This window comes from Podarcis erhardii, assembly GCF_964252035.2.
Source record: "Podarcis erhardii genome assembly, chromosome: 1".
Lineage (NCBI taxonomy): Eukaryota > Metazoa > Chordata > Lepidosauria > Squamata > Lacertidae > Podarcis > Podarcis erhardii.
The window spans coordinates 29,298,617-29,314,354 of NC_138497.1; the positions used below are offsets into that span (position 1 = coordinate 29,298,617).

Below are 15,738 nucleotides of genomic sequence, written 5' to 3' on the forward strand. Positions count from 1 at the left end.
GGGTAGAAGTGGAAGGATCATTAGGCACGAGTGATCATGCTCTTCTGAAGTTTACTATACAGCAGAAAGGAGCAGCCAAGCATACTAGGACTCAATTTCTTGACTTTAGGAAAGCCGACTTTATAAAACTTAGGGAAGTGCTGGGTGAGATCCCATGGACAGTAATATTAAAAGGAAAGGGAGTTCATGATGCCTGGGAGTTTGTTAAGAGGGAGATAGTAAAAGCACAACTTCAAGCAATACCAATGAGACGGAAACATGGAAGGTGCCTAAAGAAGCCAGGGTGGCTATCTAAATAACTTTTAACTGAGTTAAGATTAAAAAAGGATGTGTACAAAAAAATGGAAAAGGGGGGAAACCACCAAAGAGGAATTCAAACAAATAGCCAGCACGTGTAGACACAAAGTCAGAAAAGCTAAAGCACAGAATGAACTCAGGCTTGCTAGAGAGGTTAAAAGCAACAAAAAAGGCTTTTATGGGTATGTTCGTAGCAAAAGGAAGAACAAAGAAACAGTGGGGTCACTCAGAGGAGAAGATGGTGAAATGCAAACAGGGGACACAGAAAGGGCTGAACTCCTCAATGCCTTCTTTGCCTCAGTCTTCTCCAATAAAGAAAACAATGCCTGACCTGAAGAATTTGGAGCAAATGATTCAGCAGAGGAAACACAGCCCAGAATAACTAAGGAGATAGTACAAGAATACTTGGCTAGTTTAGATGTATTCAAGTCTCCAGCGCCAGATGAACTGCATCCAAGAGTATTAAAAGAACTGGCAGATGTGATCTCAGAACCACTGGCAGTCATCTTCGAGAATTCCTGGAGAACAGGCGAAGTCCCGGCAGACTGGAGGAGGGCAAATGTTGTCCCTATTTTCAAAAAGGGGAAAAGAGAGGACCCAAATAATTACCGCCCAGTCAGTCTGACATCAATACCAGGGAAGATTCTGGAGCAGATTATTAAGCAAACAGTCTGTGAGCACCTAGAAAGGAATGCTGTGATCACCAATAGTCAGCAAGGATTTCTGAAAAATAAGTCATGTCAGACTAACCTGATCTCGTTTTTTGACAGAATTACAAGCCTGGTAGATGAAGGGAACGCAGTGGATGTAGCCTACCTTGATTTCAGCAAGGCATTTGACAAGGTGCCCCATGATATTCTTGTAAAGAAGCTGGTAAAATGCGGTCTTGACTATGCTACCACTCAGTGGATTTGTAACTGGCTGACTGACCGAACCCAAAGGGTGCTCATCAATGGTTCCTCTTCATCCTGGAGAAGAGTGACTAGTGGGGTGCCACAGGGTTCTGTCTTGGGTCCGGTCTTATTCAACATCTTTATCAACGACTTGGATGATGGACTCAGGGGCATCCTGATCAAATTTGCAGATGACACCAAACTGGGAGGGGTGGCTAACACCCCGGAGGACAGGATCACACTTCAAAACGACCTTGACAGATTAGAGAACTGGGCCAAAACAAACAAGATGAATTTTAATAGGGAGAAATGTAAAGTATTGCACTTGGGCAAAAAAAATGAGAGGCACAAATACAAGATGGGTGACACCTGGCTTGAGAGCAGTACATGTGAAAAGGATCTAGGAGTCTTGGTTGACCACAAACTTGACATGAGCCAACAGTGTGACGCGGCAGCTAAAAAAGCCAATGCAATTCTGGGCTGCATCAATAGGAGTATAGCATCTAGATGAAGGGAAGTAATAGTGCCACTGTATTCTGCTCTGGTCAGACCTCACCTGGAGTACTGTGTCCAGTTCTGGGCACCACAGTTCAAGAAGGACACTGACAAACTGGAACGTGTCCAGAGGAGGGCAACCAAAATGGTCAAAGGCCTGGAAACGATGCCTTATGAGGAACAGCTAAGGGAGCTGGGCATGTTTAGCCTGGAGAAGAGGAGGTTAAGGGGTGATATGATAGCCATGTTCAAATATATAAAAGGGAGAAAGGTTGTTTTCTGCTGCTCCAGAGAAGCGGACACGGAGCAATGGTTCCAAACTACAAGAAAGAAGATTCCACCTAAACATTAGGAAGAACTTCCTGACAGTAAGAGCTGTTCGACAGTGGAATTTGCTGCCAAGGAGTGTGGTGGAGTCTTCTTCTTTGGAGGTCTTTAAGCAGAGGCTTGACAACCATATGTCAGGAGTGCTCTGATGGTGTTTCCTGTTTGGCAGGGGGTTGGACTCGATGGCCCTTGTGGTCTCTTCCAACTCTATGATTCTATGATTCTATGACTTTAAATGTACCTGTTTAATGGAGGCAGAAAGGAGAATTGTATGTATGTATGTATGTATGTATGTATGTATGTATGTATTCATTCATTCATTCATTCATTCATTCATTCATTCATTTTCCAAGTTTCTCCTGGTATAGGAGCCAAGGCAGCTCACAACCCAGGCAGGCTTATATAGGAATATACAGCCTTTCAGATAGCCTGGACCCAAGCCATATTGGGTTTTGAAGGTCATAACTAGCCTTTGAAATGGACCAGTAGCCAATGAAGCTGTTGTAGCAGGGGGTTTCTGTTCTCCATGTAACCTGCTCTAGTTAGCATTCTGGCTGCAACATCTTGGACCCATTTAAGTTTCTGAACTTTCCAAAGGCAGCCCGACACAGAATGTTTGGCAGTGATCCAAATAGGATGTAGCTAAGTCATGTTTCACCGTGTTCAGATTGGACATCCCCAGGAATGGGCTCGGCTGGCACACCAGTTTTAAACGTGCAAACACATTCCTGGCCAAAGCTGAAACCTGGGCATTTAGGCTCAGGGATGAATCCACACCCATACTGTGAACCTGAATCTTCAGTGAGAGTGCAACTCCATCCAGCACATGTTGAATCCCTATCCCCTGGTTGACCTTTTTACTGACCAGGAGCGCGTCCTCTGTCTTGTCTGGTTTACACTTCAATTTATTCACTTTCATCCAGTCGATTACTGACACCAGCCTCTGGTTTGGCACCAAAACAGCTCCCTCAGATTTAGATGGAAAGGGGGGAAAACCAGAGTTTGGTGTCATCCATATAGTGGTGGCACCAAAGCCTAAAACTCCAGACAATCTCTCCCAACAGTTTCATATAAATGTTAGCTACCATGGGGAACAGGACAGAACCCCGAGGGACACCATATAGACCAAAGGCCAGGGCATCCAATAGGAATTCCCCAGAACCACATTAAAAACCTAACTGGAGAACAACTATTGCAGGAGAGTGCCCTCTTCAGAATAGCAGCATGCTTTAAGAAAGCTGACAGACCAGTATACTGAATTGGATCACTGCAAACTTCAGTGACGTCACCATTCCTTGGCCCTCTTGCCTACTTGCTGCCAGAAAGCACTTTTAGTCACTGAGACGTGTCATTCAAAGTACCCATAACTCAAGCGTACTTGAGTCACAGAAACACCTGAGAGCCTGGTGTGAAATGACAGCTGCTCAGCCACCCACTTAATACTACCATCACCACCACCACTAATGTCTTGGCACTGTATTCCTCACTAACATTCCCAGGCTTGCCTCCCTCCTCCCAGATCAGCCTCTATCCTTAACTCTTCCGTCTCTGAAAGCCCTGCCATGGGGCTTTTGTATTAACTGTCAAGAGCCCTTAGAGCAGATTCCCTGGCCTCATTAGTCAGCCCAGGGGTAGTAGAGGATGCTGCCAAATCTGTAGAGTCTGCAGTGACATTCTGAGGGACCGATGTAGGTTTAGAGACTGTCAAGGGGGAAAAACTAACCCAAGGCAACTTCTGTGGAGTCATTTGAAATTCAAATTTATACATTGCGCTGCAAGATTCATTTCAGTGAAGAAGTGGTTTCAGGCTATAATGACCTGGATTTTTTATTTCATTTTATTACAAATGTGTTGGCAGGGTGGCAGGAGAGGCTGGCATCAAGAGAGTGTGTTCATGCAAACAGGAAGCAACTGTTCCATCATAAAGAATAAGAAAGAGCACACAGGAAATGTTAAAACCCTTCACTTTTACCTAACTTTAACTTCATTATTTTCCTGTGCCAAACAACAAAATTAGGCTGACATAATGAATTGCTGTCCCAGAATAAGGAACTCGGAGCTCCTGAGTTGGGTTAAAACACAAGATATGAATGCAATTTCCTATGCTCCTCCCATAGAGGCCTTCCATGGCAACCTGAGGTTTCCCTCTCCATGCTGAAATTAGGATTGAAATAAGTATGCTCTTGTAGCCTGAATAATAGGTTGCAGTGTGTGCTTGCCTGTTGTGTATGTATTTGTGCCTGCAATAGTTTCTACACACTGAAATGTGCCCACAGGCCTGAAAGAGCTGGCAAATTCTGAGTTAAAACCTCACTGCTTCACGATTATGCTTCTATTCTTTTCACTTCTCTGCCACGCTTCAGGCAATTACTGGGCATGTGGTAGCCACAGTGGAAATTCCCTGCACAACGGCTCATGACCTATGGCCAGCTGGCCACATCCCTACAATTGCCACAACCCACATTCACCTGTTTGAGAATTCCCTGAAAGTCAAACAGCAGAAGCATGTTGACCAGTGGGCTAGAGAGAGCATAGATTTCCCAAGGGCCTCTCCCCGCCCACTTCTGGCAAGGGAACAGCCCCTGGACCAGCCTGACTTTTTCCTGAGTCATCCAAATGCTTTCCACCCTCTAAAAGTTTGTTTGACAGATACCTGTCCAATCTCTCTAAAAATCTATGAAAAAGTGAACATATGAAGCAATTTATTCTACTGTTCACACCCAAGACACACTCTATGTTCTCATTCAATACTTCTGCCTGGCTGGAATGTGTCCATGCATGCAATAATGCCTCTTGCTTACATAGATGGAAGATGGAGGGATGTGTGTATGTGTAAACCCCTGAATTTTGCTTTGATGGGATACAGCCTACTGTACAAAGGTAAGAATCACATTGGTTGTTCTGCCCACCAAAGGGGGGCCTTCTGAAGAGCTGTTTCTAGCTTGCAAAAGCCTCAAAAGCAGGACCCGAGTGCAACAGGACTCTCCCCACTTGTGATTACCAGGGCTGGATGTGCACCGCAACCATCGTGGTTACTCTTCCCTGATTGCCTTATAACCCCCATTAACTTGTCTAAATTTCTTTCAAAGCCATCTGAGTTACACTGTTCCATAGAATTCCAGAGTCAATTCCATGCCCTGGGTGAAGAAGAAGTAGAATCATGATGGAGTAGCAACTGTATCCTGAAAATCTCAGAAGGACTATAGCAGGCATAGGCAAACTCAGCCCTCCAGATGTTTTAGGACTACAACTCCCATCATCCCCAGCTAACAGGACCAGTGGTCAGGGGTGATGGGAATTGTAGTCTCAAAAATATCTGGAGAGCCGAGTTTGCCTATGCCTGGACTATAGAGAGAGGAAATTCAGAGGACCAGGAAAAGCAATCAGGACTAAGAAGAAGAAGAAGAAGAAGAGTTTGGATTTGATATCCCGCCTTTCACTCCCTTTAAGGAGTCTCAAAGCGGCCAACATTCTCCTTTCCCTTCCTCCCCCACAACAAACACTCTGTGAGGTGAGTGGGGCTGAGAGACTTCAGAGAAGTGTGACTGGCCCAAGGTCACCCAGCAGCTGCATGTGGAGCAGGAGGGAAGCGAACCCGGTTCACCAGATTACGAGACTACCGCTCTTAACCACTACACCACACTGGCTCTCGAGTACAGAATTTGGATGGATAACGTTTGTCCATGCTGGGATTTGCACTTTTTATGTGGGGTCTATGACCCCTTTAAGAGGGATGAAAGCACCATTCAAATCAGGATTTTAGAAAATCAACATTTAGGATCCTAGCTTCAATCCTTTACAAGGTTGCAGTAATCCTCATCAAACCTTCCATCAGCTCAGAAGCCCCATTCACTGGATGCCAATTCCATTCTTCCTATGAAACAAAGTGTAGATTTCTCTGGGAAAACCAAATTCATTTTCCTTCCCATCAGCTAGAATAATCAGAATCAACAGATACTTCTGCCAAAGCAAATGTGAGCAGTGAGAGTGGAATGGCAAATGATCTGGATGTTCATTTCCTATCTAAACATGTGGTGGCTTGAACCAATTAGTATCAAGTGCATCACACCTAACATCTCTCCCATCCTAACCCAAGCAGAAATGAAGAAGGAAACAACTAGGAAAGACATTCAAACTTAATTAGGCACCAGTTGATAAAAACCACTTTTAATGCCTCAATAGTCTGAAAGCTCATTGTGCATGTGTTTCTGTGGATGAGTCAGCAGCTTTGGTGTAAATTAAGCATTTAGAGCTGCTGTCTGCCCCCATCCTTACTACAGTTAAGATCAAAGCTTTGCTTTCACACCTTTAAGTCTATCAAGACCAGGTTCTCAAGGGCTTGTATTGGCACTGAACAGTTTGGTGAATGCCACCAAAGAAACCAGCTCTTTATACTAAAACTTCTGGGAGAGGAACTGGATTCTCAGGCTTCCACACACCCTAAATATAAAACATTGTAAAATTATACTCTCCGCGAAAGAAAAATCTTGGAAGAGCAAAACAAACAGGAACAGCTTTAAGTAAGATGCTCTCTTCTAAAAGGTAACTGTTTACTTGCATTTGGATAAGTGCAACATTCATTTGTTTAAATTTATATCCTGCCCATCCTCCCCAAAGAGTCATGGATACCCAACAACAAGTGATAAAGCAATAAAAACAAGTTTTAAAACATTTCCAATACAGACTAGGAAAGATCTCAAGAAGCCTTTTGTAACATGTTTGTGAATATAGAGAGCTGTCATTTTTGAGACCATGGCCATTGGGAAAAGTGCAACTGCACCCAAGAGAATAGCTAGCAACTACCAGTGATTGGTTGTAGCTCAAGGAAGGGCTGTAGTTCAGTTGTAAAGCACCAGCCTTGCACGCAGAAGTTCTTTGGGGCAATCCCTGGCATCTCCAGGTAGGGTTAGGAGAGAATACCATCTGAAATCCTAGCAAGCCTTTGAAAGTCAGTATAGATAATCTTGAGCTTGATGGACCAGTGGTCTGACTGTGTAAGGCTGCTTCCTATGCTCCAAATGGTACACAAAGTGTGTGTGGGAGGAGGGCTGCAGCAGGGTGAAGAGGAAGGGGGAATCTCATCATATCATCATATGAGTGGAAGTGCGCCTGCATGACTCTGTTGAGTTCCATTGGAAAGTCCTACGTTTGCTGTCAGATTTATGAGACCATCCAATGGAATTCAATGGTATTTCAACTATGTTGTGTAGGGGGTCCAATATTAATCATTTCATATCATATCATTTTAATACATTTTCAGGGTTCGTTGTAACAATACTCCTCTGAAATGTGGGGGGGGGGCAACAAGAAGACTGATGAGATAAGGGGCCTTTAGCTGCCATTCATACCTATCCTCCATTTGTTGAACCAAGTTTTAATCCTGGAGATATCTCCCTATATTGACTGGAGAATGGTTTTGTTGTCTATTTGTATTGTCTGGATAATTTCAGTGATTTGTATACCGTGAAACTTGCTTGCTACCATACAGTGACTTGACCACATAATATATTCACTAAGTGGGTCCTATGACTTTGTATGTTAGCTGCTGAATGCATATGAGGCCAGGAACTTGCTGAAGCCAAGCAAGACTAGGTCTAGTCAATGTCCGGATGGAGGACCATGGGTGGAATGCAATGCTGTGCTATGGCAAACGTCCCAGCAGCACAAACATTGCAGACTGCCAGATGGAACAAACCCCCCTCTCCACCCACTATGAGCTGTTCTGGGAGTTCTCCTAGAAGGGGGGCAGGGGAGGAGAAGACGGAAAGCCCATTGTGCAAGCAGGTGCCTTAATGCAGGACCTGTGCTGATGGGACTTGTCAAGAGAATCCCACCCCATATGTGTGCCACCTTGAGTTCCATAATGGGAAAAAGAAACAAAATAAAAGCTCAGGAAACAGGTCATACAAGAGACTCTGAGGAGCTGGTGCTAGCATAGCTAACAGAAAGCTAAAAGGACAGTCTGACCCTGGTATAAAACATCTATCTGTGGTCCTACAAATGACTGCAATCAAGGGATGAAAACCCTTATCATGGCCTTATAACCTAATATAAATATATGAAGCTGCCTTATGTTGAACCAGTCCATTGGCCCATCAAGCCAGTACTGCCTACTAAAAATGGCTCTCCAGACATTCAGGCAGAGGTCTTTTACTTGAGATCTTTTAACTGGACATTGTGAAGTGAACTTTGGATTCTCTGCATGCAAAGCTGGTACTCTACCACTGAATAGTGGCTCCTCCTCTCCGGAATACATTCCAGCTTAGTTTATCGCACTCTCCTTCCCTAAACCTTCTTCACTGGAAACTATGCAAATAAATCTCCTATGTCCCATCACATATTGACGCCATGCACAATTGAGCAGCTGCTGCACCTTTGGCCACGAATGAGGTGGTGCCTTTCCTTTCTACTGCTCACAGGAGCACAGTGAGAATTAATTCACTCAGCACTTAAAGCAATAAAGAGCATATAAATATTAGTGTTTATACATCCTTCGTGGGGTCTCAGATTCTGCTGACAAGCCAGCTGTGGTAATGAATGCTCCCCAATGTGCTATTATATTTAGATCAACATTTATTTTGGGAAATGTGCACGTAAAAAGCCTTCTCTGAATGCCTGAAGGTGCTAAAGGCAACATTTATGGCCTTCGTCATTAGAAAATCCCAAGTGGCAGGAAAAAAAATAGGGGGAAATAATACCATGCTAAATTCATGGGGTGTCATTCAACTAACCACTACTGAGAGGAGAAATTAATGAACATGACTAAGTTAGGCCAGAAAATTCCAGTGGGTCTATTCTGAATAAAACTTAGTTCAATACCGCTTATTGATTGTTGTGGTCTACAGAATCAAGTTATAAAATTGCTTGTTGGTTAAGGACTACTTTGCTCAAATGTACTGTTTTCCACAGTCCTTTCAAGAGCAGTCCCAGTAACATTTGGGAGAGATCGGGACCTAGACAATCACAGAAGATGACTCCAATCTAGGACTGCAGGAGTGGCCAATGCAGTTCCCTCCAGTTGTTCGACTGAAACTGCCTGGCCACTAGCCTTTCTGGCTGCAGCCTAGAGTCCAATAGCATCCAGGGTAGCATATTAGCAATTCCTGCTGTACTGCATCGATCTGTAAGTTGAGCTGTGAATTTGTATAATTTCTTAAGACAGTGGTTATTAAATTTATTATATCCAAACCTCTAAAGAGTAGTGCTTGTAGTGCTTCTGAAAGGAGGGCTAGAGAACCCTGAATGAGCTGGAACGTTTAATAAAATGCAATCTAACAAACAATAATAATGTCTGTCTGTCGCTGGGTAATCAAGCCCTACTACCCATTCTGAAGAAAGATGGACATGCTTAAACATGTTGCAATGTCAGCCTCAGGCTACAATGCTATACTCACTCACCTGGAAGTGAGCCCCATTGGACTTACTCCTGAGTAGACCAGCATAGCACTGCAGTGATAGGGTCTGTCCAGACAGCCCTTTTATTTTGCATTCATGATTATTTGAGCTCGTGATGTTATTGGGGAGGCTATACACAATCCTACTTTTGAATAATATTTGAGGCTGCCCAAGTTTCAAGGGGGACATGCTGCTTTGTTTCCAATCAGTGCATGTCCCCTAGCTCTCTGCTCAAATCTTGTAACTTCGTACATCACAAATATCCTGGATTGCTTTTTGTCTCACTTTTGTTATGCTGCAGAGCAAGAGTGACCCTCCCGGTGGCAATATTGCTGTAACATTGGGGAAGCATCCCAGAACAACTTACAAAGCAGAATTAAGTTGTGGATGGTCCATCATAAAACCATCACTAGAAGAAGAAGAGTTTGGATTTGATATCCCGCCTTTCACTCCCTTTAAGGAGTCTCAAAGTGGCTAACATGCTCCTTTCCCTTCCTCCCCCACAACAAACACTCTGTGAGGTGAGTGGGGCTGAGAGACTTCAGAGAAGTGTGACTGGCCCAAGGTCACCCAGCAGCTGCATGTGGAGGAGCGGAGACGCGAACCCGGTTCCCCAGATTATGAGCCTACCGCTCTTAACCACTACACCACACTGGCTCTCACTAATGCACTATTATTGCATCAACTACCTGTTGCAGAAAAATCCAGTCTGCAGGGGCTCTTAGTGTGTCACTGATGTTCCTGGTGGATGCTGAATGGGACCAGCTATGTAGCTCAACACCATAGTCAGGCTGCAGTCTTGCCTACACTTGCCCTCTGACAAAAACTGTGACCTTGCTTTGTATCGTTTGCCTACTCAAAATCCCATAAATGTGCATGTGTTAGAGCATGTCATACATAGACATACAACCACATAACAGGATCTCTATACTATTCCTTTAGGATTATTTAAAAAACCACAGCATGGACAAGCAATTTTGTGGTAGTCAATGCCCGAAGCAGAAACAGAAGCAGGTAACACCAAGGTTACAGGTTTAATCTCCACACAGTTGCACATTCCTGCATTGCAAGAGGTTGGACTAGATCGGGGTGGACAACCTGTGGCCCTCCAGATGCTTCTGGACTACAACTCCCATCAGCCCCAGCCAGCATAGCCAGTGATCAGGGATGATGGGAGGTGTAGTCCAACAACATCTGGAGGGCTGCCAGTTGTGCAACCCTGGAAAAGATGATCTTCAGGGTTGCTTTCCAACTCTACAATTCTATGATTAGGAGGAGGAGGAGGAGAAGGAGGAGATTTTATCCAAACAATAAATTGCACCAAGGTCAATGGAAATTGGGTGTCCCTAACCACACACTGCCCAGGGGCTTCTGGGGCAGCACTCTCTAAGCAAGCACCAGATGGGAGCCACCATCTAAATTTCCCAGAGCCTCGTGACAAAAGAAAATGGCAGCTCCTAGACCCACCTGCTCAATATGAGGGGACCAAGGCCAGTTTCCATGCAGGTGGACCCTGCCAGGTCACTGGACTGCTGGCAGTTACCCAAAAGTATTGGTGCAGCTTTAGACTGAAAAACTCAAAGAGTTCTCTTTAGCTTTTTCAACGAAATTAACTTGTCTGTCACAATTTCACCACAGCTCTAGAATCACCATGTTCCAGCCCTTATGGCCTTACAGGGTTTAACAGGAAATATGTCCTTGCCACTGAGCTCATAGGAGCGGCAGACAGTAAGTGAGAGAAATATCCTCTGGTGCACCACTGTGGTGATAACTCTCCTGCAGTGGAATAACCGAAGCAATGTTATAAAACAGAATGTATATTTCAGTGAATTAAATCCCCTCTTGACTTACTCTCAGCAGGAAATGGGACTTTGGTGCAACACTACTGATACTCTGGTGCCCTCTGGCGGCCAGCAGCATACTATGCAATGATTATTCAGAAGATCTCAACAAAACTCATATCCTATTCGTTTTAATACATGTTTTAGTCAGCACATGTTTCAGACCCATACTGTGCACCTTCATAACATTTAAAGCATCGACAAAATGTTGACATCAAGAACGCTGCCCTTAACTATCTCAATTCCTACTCCACACACTTGAAACAAAAAACAGCCAAGCCACTTCAAATGTTGCTCTCTCTTTTTTATGTGTACGCTACAAAGACATGTGATAGCATGCATTTTCTACATAGTGAATCAGACATTTATGTTTTGGCAGTCAGGAGTCATTTACACAGTGGCTGTGCGTCCCATCTCCACAGCCCCCATGCTCCCTGAATCTGTGTGGCTTAATTCAACATGGGACGGCAGACTCTGCTTTGGGCCAAAAAACAACCTAGTTTTCCAAGGGATGCATCCCATTTTTGTGCAAATCTCTTCCAATGTTGTGCAAATCTCTTCCAATGGCAATGGCAGCTAAGAACAACAGTTCATTTTTAAAAAATACTATCGCACGATCTAATACACAAACACTCTAAACTAGGAATAAAAGTGCCCTACCCTAAAAAGTTATTGTGAAGGGACCCCAAGTGTCATCTAGTCCAACCCTGTGCAATGCAGGAATGTAGTGCCCCATCCAATATGAAACCATACCAGACCCTGCTTAGCTTTGCAAATGTCCTAGCAGTTTTATTGCTGCACCACTAAGAAAGAAGGATGTATGCAAAGCACTTCTCTTTCATTTTTTCTTATATTAGGGGGGGGGGTGGAATTCCCACCCCCACGTCCGCAAGTTGCAAGGTTATAAACTTGTTGATATTCTTTATTCCTTTCTTTGGAGTGGTGGGGTCTGTTTTTTGGGGAGGGAGGGGAGTTGCTCCACTTAAGTGTGGGGTGGTGAGTGGCAATGCTTTGCGTGAAGAAGATCCCAGACACAGTCCTGGGCACCTTCACTGAAAGAGGCTCGTGTAACATGAAAGACCTCCACCTGTGACTTTGGAGAGCCACGACCAGATTAGGCATAACTTGGGCAGATGGACGAGTAGTCTAACAAGGTAACGTCCTATGTTTCCAGTTTAAAACGGCCTCCCTGTGTATCTACTTAATGCACGCTGGCTATTTAGAAACCAGAGCCTAATAAGCGCCTGTTGGACCAGGCCAGTGACCCATCTAGTCCAACATCCTATTCCCACTACAGCCAACCAGATACCTATGGGAAGCACACAAGCAGTACTTGTTTACAACAGCACTTGTTTTCCTTATTTATTTACAGCTTTCATAACCAGGATTGTAGAAGCCATATTGCTGCTTTGCTTTCTGTTTTATGTGCAGAGCCATAGAATCTAGAAATGTATTTTTTTAAGAACAAAACCTCATATTTAAAACGCTATAGGCTGCAATCCTACCTGGGAGTATGTCATTGAATTCAATGGAACATACTTCTAAGCGGGAATGTGTAAAATTGCACTCTTGTTTTCTCAGTGCTACTTCACACAATCCACTCAACTAGTCAGGGGTTAAGCATTCTGAGAAACCTGACTACGTTGATGGGTGCGAGAAGTGAGGTTACAGGGAACCAGGCAGAGGGCCTTCTCGGTAGTGGCACCCACCCCGTGGAATGCCCTCCCACCAGATATCAAGGAAATAAATAACCATCTGACTTGTAGAAGACATTTGAAGGCAGCCCTGTTTAGGGAAGTTTTTAATGTTTGTTGTTTTATCGTGTTTTTAATATTCTGTTGGGAGCCGCTGAGAGTGGCTGGGGAAACCCAGCCAGATGGACAGGGTATAAATTATTATTATTATTATTATTATTATTATTATTATTATTATTATTATTAGATCCATGATGGCTGATCCAGGGTAGACATTTCACACAACTGAATCATATCATCACAGTTACAATTACTAATTGATAGAAGCTGATGGCATAAAGGCACCCCCACCCCAAAATTATCATAGAACTACTTTAAAAAATATTCTGGTTTCCCAGCAATAAAGAATCTTATATTTTATGACAATCTGTAAAAACACTTGAAAGTTGCTAATGCCTCACTCACTTGCTTGCTTCCACTCTCTGGGCTGGCTTGAATGTAGGACTAAGCTATGGTTAAGGAACACAGGTGGTGCTGTGGGTTAAACCACAAAGCCTAGGGCTTGCCAATCAGAAGGTTGGCGGTTCGAATCCCCACAACGGGGTGAGCTCTCATTGCTTGGTCCCTGCTCCTGCCAACCTAGCAGTTCGAAAACACATCAAAGTGCGAGTAGATAAATAGGTACCGCTCCGGCGGGATGGTAAACGGCGTTTCCATGTGCTGCTCTGGTTCGCCAGAAGCTGGCCACATGACCCGGAAGCTGTATGTCAGCTCCCTCAGCCAATAAAGCGAGATGAGCTACACAATCCCAGAGTCGGTCACGACTGGACCTAATGGTCAGGGGTCCCTTTACATTTACCTATGGTTTAGCATTATGTGAATGAATCGCATGAGCTCAGGCTCCCAACTCTTCCCCTCCCCTTCACTAGAGCAGCTGTGAGGAAGAGACTACAAGCATTGGTTTCTAGTTTAAAATTAAAAATAGCTAGCAGTTATGTCTGGACTTGGGGGATCACGTTTAGTTTAAACCAAGAGTGGGGAACCTGTGGCCTCTAGATGTTACTAGACTTAGGTGTCACCAAGGAAGGGGAAGAGGATCCTGGCAATGGATGTAGGCATGGTTAGTACACACTGGCACAAGCTGAAAATGGGGAAGGGGAGTTTGGGAACTTGAGAGATACTCACGGGACCCCAGAGGACGTCGTGAGGAAGCCAGGGGAGGTGGACACAACAACAGAACCAGACACAGCAGGCTCTTGAGGAGTTGGGAACAGCAGAAAGTGAACTCCAGGAGAATGAGGCAGGCAAGGGAGCACAGCCCAGCTTACTAGTGGACCAGGTGGAGATCATGGGGCTCATTAGGTCTGGGAGGAAGCTATGGCCATGCAGCTAGATTAGGCTCAGGGATCACTTGCTTCATCTAGTTGAGAGGCACAGCTGTTCAACTGGAGCAAACTTCAGGTGCAGCAATCAAGAGTGGGAAGGATAAAAGGGAAGCAAGGCAGAGATTCTATGCGTCTGCTCAACTTTCTCTGTTGATGGACCATGGCTTGGCTGCATTGGAAATAATGCTATCAATGTCTCCTAATGACTGCAGTATGTCTCTGAACATCTGTTGCTGGAATACTTAAGTAGGAAGAGTACTGTAGAGCTCAGTTCCTTCTTGAAGGTTTCTGATAGGCAACTGCTTGGCCACTGTATGTTGGACTAGATAGGCCTTGGAGTCATCTAGCAAAGGCTCTTCGCATGTCCTTACATGTGTGTATTTTTAATGTAATGGGGAACTCTGGTTAGTTCAAATGTGGGAGCAAATGAAATCTTCCTCATGGCTACACTAGAGGAAGAGTCTTGACCTCAGACTCTTCCTCTAGTGTCTGAGGTCAAGACTCTTCCTCTAGTGTAGCCATGAGGAAGATTGAGCCATGAGGTCAAAACCAAAATCCCAGGAGATTTTAAGAGAAATAAAATATTACCAGACCCAATACATGGAACTGATGAACCAAGAAATAGAATGGAAAATAAAACAAATGAGGCAAAAAACTTTTGAATCAGCAGACAAATGTGGGAAATTGCTGTCATGGCAATTGAAAAAGAGGCAAAAGTTGAATACTGTGACGTCCCTTGAAGTAGAGGGGAAATTTGTAAATAAACCAAATGAAATCAGTAATTGTTTCCAAAGTTTCTTTAAGAAATTATACGCACAAGGGCCGAAAGACGAGCAAGAGATAGAAGAATTTATTAAAAAATATGGATTATCAAAGATCTCGGAAAAAAATAAAAGGACTTTAAATGAAAAAATCACGAACCAGGAAATTGAGGGTGCCATCCAGAATATGCAATTGGGAAAATCACCAGGGCCAGATGGACTGATGGCGAGATACTATAAAGCAATGAAGGAATGGTTAATACAACCATTGAAAGAAGTGTGTAACCAAATCCTGGAGGGGAAAAAGGCTCCCGAATCGTGGAAAGAAGCATTCATTTCACTTATACCGAAGACAGAAACTGAGAAACATCAAGTTAAGAACTACCGCCCTATATCACTCTTAAATGTGGATTATAAAATTTTTGCAGACATTTTAGCAAAAAGATTTAAAAAAGTGTTGGTAGAGGAGATTCAGAAAGACCAAACAGGCTTTCTCCCAGGGAGACATATGTCAGAGAATGTAAGGAATATTATAGACATTTTGGAACTATTGGAGACTGATTTAAATAGAAAAGCAGTATTGATTTTTGTGGACGCGGAGAAAGCCTTTGACAATATTTCTTGGAGTTTTATGAGGAAGAATCTCCATG

At 43.9% G+C, this 15,738-nt stretch overlaps 1 protein-coding gene and 1 long non-coding RNA gene across 20 annotated transcripts in view; both read right to left on the reverse strand.

Annotated features, from left to right (window-relative positions):
* The window catches only part of NRXN3 (neurexin 3), a 1,212,171-nt gene that overhangs the window by 690,956 nt on the left and 505,477 nt on the right, over nt 1-15,738 (reverse strand). The window lies entirely within an intron of this gene.
* LOC309345477 overlaps nt 3,793-15,738 on the reverse strand; it is a 61,314-nt gene continuing 49,368 nt past the window's right edge. The window contains exon 4 of the long non-coding RNA XR_014158244.1: nt 3,793-3,923. This is a non-coding gene — a long non-coding RNA (uncharacterized lncRNA). The remainder of the gene's footprint in view (nt 3,924-15,738) is intronic.